The 8,793-nt window shown below is 36.9% G+C and overlaps 1 long non-coding RNA gene across 2 annotated transcripts; it reads right to left on the bottom strand.

Moving 5' to 3' along the window:
* Window positions 1–216: 216 nt before the first annotated feature.
* On the bottom strand, window positions 217–3,974 carry LOC146494853 (uncharacterized). Of its 2 annotated transcripts, XR_014871483.1 has the most exons (4): window positions 2,432–3,974; window positions 2,104–2,264; window positions 1,893–1,981; window positions 220–1,443 (listed from the first exon to the last, which is right to left on the bottom strand). It is a non-coding gene; the product is annotated as an uncharacterized LOC146494853 (long non-coding RNA). The 2 variants fall into 2 exon arrangements; XR_014871482.1 differs by having other exon boundaries at window positions 217–1,981.
* Between the last annotated feature and the right edge of the window lie 4,819 nt (window positions 3,975–8,793).

Genomic DNA, 8,793 nt, shown 5'->3' with positions numbered 1-8,793 from the left:
TTATTTATTAGCTTTAGATAAATATTTTTAAGTACCATTGATAAATGTTTTTATGTTATATCCACATTTTTGGTTTAGTACTCTGTACTTGATATTTTTTTGTTTCAAGTACAAATCTAGCTCAAGTAACTATTAGGAATTAATATTTAGTTTCAAAATCTTAACCATTTTAAGCTAATACAACTCAAAAATTTAAAATACAAACGCTTATAATATCCAAATCTACTGTGTTTTGAATTTGATATAAAAAAAGTGCCCAAAATAATTACACTTGTAAAAACATAAGACAGAAAATATAAATTCAAGTTACAGATTTATTGAGTTACTTTAACACATAGCATTTCTAACAAAAAGCCCAAAGACATAAATCCACCACATTTTATAGGGAATAATGTCAGAAATGTCCAGTTTTGGCACAAGGTTACAATATTAGAAATAAAGAATTTCACAACATATTTTAAGAGTATTCAGATTTGATTAACACATGAGTATGGCCTTTTTATTTTAAAAAAAACCAAAGAAAAGGAAAAGAAAATCCTGCATTATTAGGTGGGAAAACCAAATGAAAGTAATAGTATAGTGCAGCTAATACACTGAAATATAATTGGTAACCTTTTTAATATGCCAGTACTGTGGTTATGCAAAATGCACATTTGTAGAGTGCAATCACAATCTCAACAACAAAGCAATAAAACATTAAATAAAAAAATACTTCTTTAGAGACATAAAACAAAGTGTTATAAACCTCCTTAGTGCCTTGTGTCAGTTATGAGCAGTTCAGGAGGAACGTTCCTTAAGTGACATTCAAGATCCCACCTAGAAGCCAGAAATGTAGTGAGATTGTCCTTCATTTTCTCTATGGATTTACAGTTATCTGACTAAAAACACAATCAAAATCAACTAAAACACAAGTGATGATGGGGGGAAAAAATCTAATAAAATCACCCCTTTTACTTTGGATGTGGATTTAAGATAATGAAGTATGAAGCAGAGTCTGCAAAGATTTCTTTATTCTATTCTCTCTTTTTTTTTTTTTTTTTTACAAACTTATCCAGACTTGCAAACATGATAAACTGAATTACTTGCTTTAACAGGCACTTGAGGGCTGTGTAGGAATCCTGGATATTATTCTGTTGCCAAAAGATCATTTTTAAGACTCAGCACTTTGGGCTTCAACTTCCCACCCTCCAGACCCATCAAAACGTTCTGAATAAAGTCAAAAATGTTGGCCAAACATGTTGGGTAGCTTAGGTGCAGGCTGTAGGTCAGTCCAAATATTACTAGAAATGCATCAGCCAGGGTGGTGAAAACAATGATCATGTTACCCTCGACCAAAACTGCAGTCTTCTCAGGGCAGAAGAATGTTGCATCGCTGGAATTGGCTATGATGAGGAGGAGTCCAACTGGCACTTCACTAATATCTGGTCTATCAGAATGCATCATCTACAGAAAACAAAATTACTACATGTTAGTGCATTCCTATTTCTCTTAGTTTCATCTATACAAGTCACATTTCTGGATTATTACTAGCTCAGAAATCAATTGTTTGAACAACAAAAAAGCCACAACACACCAAAGATTTGAGAAAACAAACTGACAAAAATAGTACTTTTAGTAAAGCAAAGTCATACCTCTTTGTAGCAATAACAACAAAGTCAATAGGAGTTATATATTTTTTTCATTTGTACAGGGATGTATGGTTGGGCTAGGAACATTATAGAAGGTCTACACACATTAAAAACATGTAGTGTTTCCATTATGTGACATGGACACTGTTGTAGACAGATCCAAGCATGGAGATGCTTCTCAAACTGTCAAAGTGTCATAATGTTTTGAGAAATCTAAACAAGGATGCTACTAAGATATTGTTCACAACTTTGTCCAAAACTTACATCCCACGTTTTGATGAGGTGTCTTGGTACAAATAGGCAGGGAGGGCATGAAGCACACCAGCACGTTGGGCATGGATATCAGCTTGTTCCTACATCACAAGAAATTTTTTTTATTTTAAATTATTGGCTAACCTAGTCAAGAATGGTAGTTAAAATTGAAAAATTGATCAAATTAAATAAAGCTCAAAAAACAAGACAAAAACCCACTAACCTGGAGATTATAGCTTCTGAAGAGCTGAGACAGGACATCAGACACGTTCCCTGTGCAAACAGCTTTCTTTCTGAATAAGCTCTGGAGCCGGGGAGCATGTTGGTCCAACACAGCATAAAAGTGGTTCTTCAGTTTGTAATCCTGTGCAATTCTACACAGATCTGAACACACAGGATAAATTTATGTTTACAAGTTTCAATTAGTCTATAAATCTTTGCAAAATACATCAAAATCCTTCCACTCCAAAGGCATAATTTGTTCAGACAGGCCAGATAGCAGGAGTTGATATAAAATACATCTTGTTAGATACATCTATATACATTCTTACCTAGGACTGGGATTTCAGAGTAGGCCAGCAATCCAGGATCTGACCTACTGGTAGGTCATCATTGATGATCTCTTTGCATCGCAAGGCCAAAGTTGTGTGCATCAGCTTTGTAATCAGGATTCTTTTCACTTTACTCGACTTCATCTACAATCTGTAGTCTTAGCTGGTCAAGGTAAACAGCATCTTCACCCCGGAAAATTTACTTCTGCCCTGGCATGGACATAACAGTAAAACACAGAAGACAAGACAGACTACACAGAGAACAGAAAAGACACATAACCAAGGAGACACAGATGAAACATAACTAGCCCAGAACTCAACTAAACCTTAACTAATAATAACAACAATACAAGAACTTCACCTCATTTCAATATAACATAAGAAAGCAAAAATACAAAATAAACTCAAAATGCTGGGTCACAGACCCAGCCCCTGACAGAATAAAAAACTAAGTCTTTCACTAATGAACACTGGGCATCAGAATAAAATAAAAGGAAAAAAATAACTGTTTGGTAAATATATTATTGATGGATTCACCCTTAAGCTAACCTAAAACAGACCAGGCACAACAATTTTACAGTTCAGAAGCTTCTACATTTCAACTTAGTATACATAACTATTTGCAATGTAAACCAAGTTCTACCGCCTAATTATGTAATGATTAATCACTGCTTTTGTAAGTATGTCCTGTGCCTACAATTTTGCTGCCCCTGTTTTAATGTACAACTCCAGAGAACTAAACTAAAAGTTTCAAGTTCCACCAGTTAGCAAATGGGTTAGCCAAAGTCAATATCCATGTATGCGCTAAGTTTGAAGCAGCCTCTGCTGGGACTAATAATGTGTTATACTAAATATGAGCATATTAGCATAATTCATGCAAAACACTTTGGGGCCAAGGCGACATGGATAAAACGACGCATGCATGTAATTCTTAAATGCCTGCTAGAGTTGTACATTTATGACGATAAAAACCCATATTACAACGGAGAACTATAGTTTCAGAAAAAATAAAACTTACTACAAAAGCGCTCCTGAAGATGCAAAGGCGGTAAATGCAGCTAGCTAAGTGCAGAGCGTTAGCTGTTCCGGTTCAAAAGTCCGTAACATACCATAGCACGTCCTCCTTTATTCAGCGTCAAAGGCAATGCCGCAAAAAAAAAAAACCTTCACAAATGTTTTTATTTCTGTTCGGATATTAACGTTCCACAAGTTTCTTTTGGAGTAATGAGCGGGCATTCGCACTCGAAGCGAGGAATCCAAGATGGTTGCCAGCACTTCATAAAGAAACAGGTGGCGCACGTACGTACGTATGCACGTAAGTGACGTCAGTGTTAAAATTCAAATTATTTAAGGGCAATGTCAGAAACTAATCAATATATTCAAGTACTGTTAACTTGAAAAAACAAACTTGTTCAAACTACTCAAAAAAATAAAGGTGTATGAACTTATAACAGGTTTTTAAGTAGTTGGAACTCATTTCATTTATCGAACTATTACTATTCGGTCTTACAGTGTACTAATGCAGTAATAGGTTCAATGCACGTGTCATATTTTTCAGAGATTTTTCAAGAGTAAATAGTATGGGCTTTAGGAGTAGAGGGAAAGAATATCTCTGTATGTTATTCAGATGGTTTACACAACATTTTTCTGGCATTAAATATATGTAAGACTGACTTAAACAAAGGGGGTTAGTGTATAGGCGGGCTCTCATGTGTCCTGTAAACTTCACACTCCTATTCACTATCACCTCTGTATTAAAGTACTTTCACAGTGCACCTGTCAGATGAGCTGGGGCCTCACTAAGGAGGACAGATTTACATCATCGACCATTTAAAGCCATTACAGTGACTCCCTCACAGAAATGCAAACTCTCCATCAGATTCACGGCAGTTGTTAATTTCCAAAGTGCCTGGTCCTGCGCTGCTCGGTCACGCTCTTCTCCCCCTAGTGCCTGACATAGAGAGAGCTGCATAAACATTTATGCAGTAGTATTTTTAAAGGCCCTCTGCAGTGTCTTGTAAATCTGCCCACTGCTTTGATGTCTTATCTGTGTGTGTGTGTGCGCGTGTATGTGTGTGTGTGTGTGTGTGCGTTTGTGCGTGTGCGTGTGTGTGTGCGTGTGTGTGTGTGTTTCTAACGATTGTTGTATATGTAGAAATATCTGTATTTTTTGAGTATTTCTTAACACTCACATCTAATCACTTTAGAATTTTACAAAATAATATTTGTCTACAAGATGATTAAAATATAACAGCTAGGGATGTGAACAATCCATCTCATTTATTGGTTCCAGTTGTACTTGTGCAACAATAAGCTAATTTCAGTTCATGTGCTGGAGGAGGAAAATAGTGGCACAGTATGTGGATATGGAATTTACTGTTTTTTTAGTGCGCAAAAGGATGGAGTGCAGTGTTAAAGTGGAAACTGTATCCAGGGCTGACCCAACTGCATTATGCAGCTAACACAACTTTGGTTCTTTGCTAGCACCTACCTGCTAACACTAAGGAACAATAAACTAATGTAAGGAGTATCATAACAAATTTTATTTCTCCTGGCAGTAATTAAGTAACCTATGTAATATGTGCAAAAATTACTTTCTTTACAGACCCAACACTAATCACAACAAACAGAGGAAATACCTCCAACATGCACAAACATTGACCACACAGTATGCAAATAAATTACATGAATGTAATGTTTTTGACATGCTGCTTAGAGATGGTGGTTATTCTCAAATGAGTCATTGAGAAGCCATTGAGGATTAATAAGAGAATCAAAAAGGAATCATTTCAAGTCTTATTTAATCCCATGCCTAATAACAGCCATCTCTTTTGAGTGAAAACAACCATTTCCTGTATATTTTTTATTATTTTAAATTACACAGATATTGTCATTTTCTGACAAATAGATTCCTTTATTATAATCCTTCCAGGTGCCCTGACAGCCACTTCAAGTATTTTATAAATCTGTGGCAGTAAGGAGCAGGAACAGTTTAATCCACAGACATGACCCGCAACGAAGTACAGCATTCAGTTTCTGAATGCTAAAACCTATTCTGGTTGCACCAATTACTGAATGGCAAAGGGAAAGGACAAATGTCTCACACATGCACGAATTAAAGAGGTTAGGGAATGGTAGGGAGTGGATCGAACCATTTGTGAGGAATATGAGGGGGCAGTGCATTTTTGAAATAATGATAATTATAAATACATATTTATATTTACTGTTTTACTTAACCTTCAGCCAACGGAGTAAGAACAAGCAAGCAACTGTGTCGAGGCCCTGAGTCAATACAATAACTGAAAGTTTTAGTGAGACACATTGTCCCTATGGGAGCGTTTCCACTGAAAACCACAGACACTTCAAGCATTGATGTTATAGTCTCTTAGATGGGAAACAGATAAATTGGTTCAGTGAAAACAAACTAAAGTATCCAAACATTTTCTTAGTATTCCCAGAGAGAAAATGGCAGTGTCTGTCTGATTACCGCCCCTCAAAGAGCAACAGAGAGAGAAAGAGAGCGAGCGAGTAGTGATTTACAAGCCTGTGAGTGTTTTAGTGATGGCTGGTGCAGGTCAAGGTAATGATCATAAATATAAGGCACAGGAGAGAAGAGGAGGAAGAGAAGAAGAAGGAGGGTGGGGGCAACAAGTGAGAGAGTGCGGAAGAACATCATAACAAGTCTAACGACAGGTTCAAATTCCCACAGCTCGCACATGTGGTAACTTGTAGCAGCATGTGGTGACCCAAAAAAAGAGCTTTGAAAGTGGTTAGTGGGTGAATTGGCAATAGGTTCTTCACACTTCGTTGGAAACATCTGAAAATATATACCCTATAGCGCCATCTCTTAGTGGAATAGTTGATAGCAAAATACAAAAAAGACAAGAATTTACAAAACTAAAGTTGAGGTTGAAGTCCAAAAGATGGCATTAGAAAGAGAAATATCATATTCCCATTGTGATTTTGATGTCATAGTTTGACTAGTTTTACAGTGACATAAAAATGGAGATTAAATGGTACCATCTGTTTATCTTCAACATCTTAACTATATAACCAAACTTTTCTATTTCTGATTTTCAGAAGATTTGGTTATTTCTTGGACGGAGCTCTAGCTAGTTGTTAGGTCCAACTATGTCAGGTTAAAATGTAGCTTACTTGTAATGTATCTGTTTACTAAATAACAATTTATGCACTTTTTCAAAACAAGCTGCACAGCACAAACTAGTTGTTAGTATGAGATTGGTCATTTCTTTATCTTTAAATGAAAATACCATATGACTTTTGCTCTTCTTCACTTCTTTTTTGCTCCTTATGCACCACTTTGCATGTAATAATTAGTTGTTATTAATCTTTGGCTCTCTACCACAGTGTGTCTTTGTCCTGTCTTCCTCCCCTCAACCCCTATATGGTTGGCTCTCCAGGAGCCTGGTTCTGTCTGACGTCTCTTCCTGTTAAAAGGAAGTTTTTCTTTTCTTCAAGTGTTTGCTCATAGGCAGTCATATGATTGCTGTGTTTTACACTGTAATGAAGCCCATGTTTATATTCAGTAAGGAAGATCTATAGTCACACATCTGTCTGCCTCCCAGGTATTTGTTGGCTAATCTATGCTTTACATCACTTCCACTTTCCCACACTGTCAAGCTCATTGCTGACATCACTGTAGTCCAATCATCTTTCTGCCCACCTTCCTTAGGCTAATCAGCCTCCATTCTGTGTACTTTAAAACTTACTGCTCATTTGTCATTGTCCCTTGCAGATGCCTTCGTGCAACCTACCTCCTCCCTTTCTCCGCCTCTCCCATTTTACTCAGGCTTCATTCATTAGTCATCACTCAGTCGTCATCTTCACCACCACCTTCAAGACTCCAGGGGGTCCTGCCCTAATTCCTATCACTGCTGGGATTCCATTCTGTTGTTACGGGCCATTGGAGTCTGATCGCCAACTATCTCAATTGAGTTCTATGTATCAATAAATTATGTTTAATTCTCCTTGTTGTATGATCTTTACCTTGCAAAACAGAGGGTGACTGTTGATTTTGCTTTGTATATAACCAAAATTGAATTGAAATGACTTCAAATCAGGTTTAGCAACTCAGCAGCCATGCTGCTGCAAATTTCTCCAATACATTTCAATTAAGGATTTTTTTGAGTACCAAGTCTGTCCCTGTTATGTCTCTGGCCTGACAGGCAGAAAAGGTGGAAGCAGTTTGATAAAACAATTTCAATTTTCAGTCCAACAAGACAAAGCCCAACAGATGGAGGGTCTGTTTTCCCGTGAACAATGTATTCAACTGTAAGGCTCAGACAGGTAAACATAGTCTCACACCCACATCCATGTGCTCAGCAAGCCTGCTGAGGTTTGCATTATTGTGCCAGAAAGGCCTTGAGACAGACTCACCCTGTAAAATCTACACAGGTCCTGATAGGATTGTGTGGTTGCAGCTTTCTATTTGTTCATGTTACTCATGCTCTTGGATTGGCAGCGTTGAATCGAGGAACAGTCTTACTGGACTTCACTGAACTTCTCCCTTATCAGTTTATGGCTGCACAGACTAAACCTGGATGGAAAATAAATACTGTACTTTTCATTTACTTGGAAACTAAAGTATACACAGTTAGCATTAGGGTGTTTTCTTGCTCAAAAAACTAAAAAGAAAATGAACACATAAATAATTTTACCTTTACTTTTGTATTATTTTGAATCCAGCATTCAAATTGCTGATAAGTTCTGTTTCCAGTCACTGTTGTTACATTAATTTATTCTATTACACAATTAAGATTAGTTATGATTTTCAACTCAAATATTTCATTCGTAAATGTGTGATTTAAAAATTCTTTTAACACCTCATCTGCTTGTCCAGATAGAAGAGGGACAACACTAATTAAAATGTTGGCTTAACCTTTCACCTGTGACTGTCCAGTACATTCTTCATTACCAGTACTTAAGCACCAGAAAAGTGCTTATAGAAATTCAAAAACACTATATCACATTGCATTAGTCTGTCACTCTCATGAGCTCCATGTTGAGCCTCCCTCTGTTTTGTGATTACACTAACCCTAACCCAAGTGGGACCTCTTGTGGGTGAAAATAAACATTGCATTGCAAAGCTTTTAGTCAGCTTTGTTAATCCAGCACAAGATAATTTTAAAATGCTGCCACTCTGCGGTATCTCCTAGGAGGCTGAGTCGTAGCACTGACAGTTGTCAGTAATTTTATTCTTGGTATCTCTTGGCATCTTGAAATGTATGTATTTATGCTCTCATATTGTATTCACTTCTATTTCTGGCTCTCTCTCACAGCATGTCTTCTATCCTGTCTTCTTTCTCTCTCCCCAACCAGTTGCGACAGATGGCTGTTCCTAT

This window comes from Neolamprologus multifasciatus, chromosome 20, assembly GCF_963576455.1.
Source record: "Neolamprologus multifasciatus chromosome 20, fNeoMul1.2, whole genome shotgun sequence".
Taxonomy (NCBI): Eukaryota; Metazoa; Chordata; class Actinopteri; order Cichliformes; family Cichlidae; genus Neolamprologus; species Neolamprologus multifasciatus.
Note: the sequence above shows the minus strand (reverse complement) of the source record. Positions and strands in the feature narration are given on the sequence as shown.